We start from the raw sequence: 3,204 nt of genomic DNA on the forward strand, positions 1-3,204 counted from the left end.
AGAAGGGGTGCCTTCAAAACTCTGGAGAGGTTACCATCTGTGAGACAGCTGCATATTTCTAACCATTTTCATAAAGAAGTATTTCATTTCCTTAAACAGGATTTTTCTTTTGAAAAGAGAAACAATTTTGCTTCATTGTTTTTTGTCCCAGAAATATTTCCTAAAGGCCAGTGAGACAAATCAAAGGGACAATGTGAAATGATGGTATAATCTTTCCTATCTCAGTTGAATGAAAGTATAGTGAGATTAGCAGGTTGTACTATACGAATAATTGCTACAGGAACACAGGATGACATTAAGCTAACATAGAATATTTGTCTCTAGATATAGAGAACAATAGATTTAAAAAGCAATAATTTGAACTAACTACAACACATTCTAATTACATGGGGAAAGGATGATTGAAGTTTTACTTCTTTCAGCAAAACTTACTCAACAGCAAGTTATTACCATCCGGCAAGTAAGTAGTTGGAGTGAGCAGAGTCTCGTGTTAAAGCAAGAATTAAGGAATTTTCTAGTTTCCATTAAAAATTGTAGGCAGCTCAAAGCTAGTCCCAAAGGAGCATAAAATGAAAGAAAGCTAAGTTTGGGGAAACCTACATGGGCTGAAAGAACAAAGAATAACATCTATCATACGATAATTTCTGATTTATGCTTTCAAAGGACCTGAAACTTTTAGAATGTTTAACTTAAAAACTTCAAAGTTAGAATGAAAACTTTGGTGTCTTTGGTAATGGACAACTCCAGCATTATACTAGGAATGATTCCAAAAGCCATTTGTGTGAAAGAGAGCTTGGATCAATTAGTGATACCTGGGTGCTGCAGATGAGAATGGCTGGTTCAGGGTCTCTCCAGTGTACTTCTAGTACCTCGTGCACAGAACTTTTAGGATATTTATACATCATTTGATAATCATTTGTTTGTATGATACACCTTCTTCTTTTCAGCCCCAGCACTGACAAAGAATCAATGAATCCATTTGTAAAGACAAAAATAATTACTCCTGGATTCTGAGAGAATGATGGAGTAGGAAGCATCAGAAATCTGTCTTCCCACCCAGACAACAACTACACTGGCAGAATCTGTCTGATGTAACTATTTTGGAATCCTGGAGTCTATTGAGAGCTTGCAACAAACAGAGGAAATCTTGGTCAGTAAATTAAGGTAAGTTATGGTTAACCTCGGTCAGTTTCAGCACATTAGCAGGTATCTATCCATCACTCCCCAGCCCCATGGCAGGCAGCTGCACATGTGTACCTGGAGCAGCTTGCACATAGCTTATGAGAGCCAGAGGGGGCAAAAAGGACCTTGTCCTTCAAATATTGGAGGTCTGTGCTCTGATCATCTACTGCTGCTTCTGATCAAAGGGGAGCAGCTAAAGGCAGGCAGCCATTGTTACTGTACCTCCCTCTGTTGAAAGCCCCTTCCTCTCTGGCTGAAGTGACTTTCAAATGATTTAAAGGCAAAACTTGATTGAGTTTCTGGACAAAGAGATTATGGGAATTATTTTGCTCTATTCTTTTGTATAACTTTTCTGTATGTTTGGAATTATTTCAAAAGAAAAAGGAAAAAGAAAATGTATCATTGCAAAAATACATACATACATACAAACATACATACATTAAGTAAGTAAGTAAGCAAACACTCTTGCCTTAGTTGGGTTCCCCAAAAAGCAGAGAGAGAGCTAATGACCTGGGTACAGTATTTATCTGGGAAGTGATGCCAGGATGCAGGATTTGGGGGGAAGAAGTTGAGTGAAACAGGCAAGAAGGAAAAGCCAATATGATGATGTTTGTTCATGCAGGTGTTGCTGGAGACAATCTGGGCTTGACTGCACATTTCTATCCATCTTTATAAAGAAGCACTTCAACTCTCAGCAGAAACCTTATTGTCTAGGAGACAGTGGAATGATATAGTCAAAGTGCTGAAAAAAAAACCCTGCCAACCAAGAATACTTTACCCAGGAATGTTGTCCCTCAGAAACAAAGGAGTGATAAAGACTTTTCCAAACAGAAGCTGAGGGACTTTAGTACCACTAAGCCTGTCTTACAAGAAATACTGAAAGGAGTTCTTTAAGGTGAAATGAAAAGATGTTAATTCATAACATGAAAACATAAAAATATACAGGGCACTGATAAAGGTAAGTATATAGTCAAATTCAGTATACTCTAATTCGGTACTATGGTAATGTATTAACCACTTAATTCTAGTAATATGCTAAAGGACAAGAGTATTAAAAATAACTATAGTTACAGTCCTTTGTTAATGAATACACAATATGCAAGAAGTAAGTTGTGACATCAAAAATATGAAAAAAGGGGAGTAAAAAAGTAAAGTTTTTATATGAGATTGAAATTACTATCAGGATAAAATAGACTTGTGTCTTTAAGATGTTTTATGTAAGCCACATGGTAAGCCCAGTGCAAAAATCTACAGTAGATGCATAAAACATAAAAAGAAGGATATCAAAACATATCACTATGAGAAGTCATCAACTCACAAAGGAGGACAACAAGAGAGGAAGGAAGGAAAAAGGGAACTGTAAAAAGCCAGAAAATAATTAATAAGATGGCATTAGTAAATCCTTAACTATTAATAATTAGTTTATATGTAAATGGATTTATTCTTCAATCAAAAGCCATGAAGTGATTAAATGAATAAAATAATAAGGCTCAACTATACACAGCCTACAAGACTCACTTCAGCTTTAAGGACACACATATGCTCAGTGTGAACGGATGCAAAAAGATAGTCCATGCAAGTGCAAACCAAAAGAGAATAAGGGTAACTACATCTATATTAGACAAAAAAAGACTTTAATACAAAAGTTGTAACATGAGATAAAGAAGATATATGTGTGTGTGTGTGTGTGTGTATACACACACATACATATATTATATACTTACCACATAAAAAATAATAAAAGGATAAAAGGATCAATTCATCAAGAGGGTATAATAATCATAACTATATATACACCCAACATTAGCGGTCCTAAATATACTAAGCAAATACTAACAGATTTGAAGGGAGAAAAGACAACTACTATCATAATAGTAGAGTACTTCAGTACCCCACTTTCAACAATGGATAGATCATACAGACAGAAAATCAGTAAGGTAACATTGGACTTGAACTATATTTTAGATATGCTCTTCTCAAGAGCATATGAAATTTTCCTCAGGATAGATTATATGTTAGCTC

Source organism: Callorhinus ursinus, unplaced genomic scaffold (genome assembly GCF_003265705.2).
Source record: "Callorhinus ursinus isolate GAN/ISIS: 27379988/994484 unplaced genomic scaffold, GSC_fseal_2.0 scaffold7, whole genome shotgun sequence".
NCBI classification, from domain to species: Eukaryota; Metazoa; Chordata; class Mammalia; order Carnivora; family Otariidae; genus Callorhinus; species Callorhinus ursinus.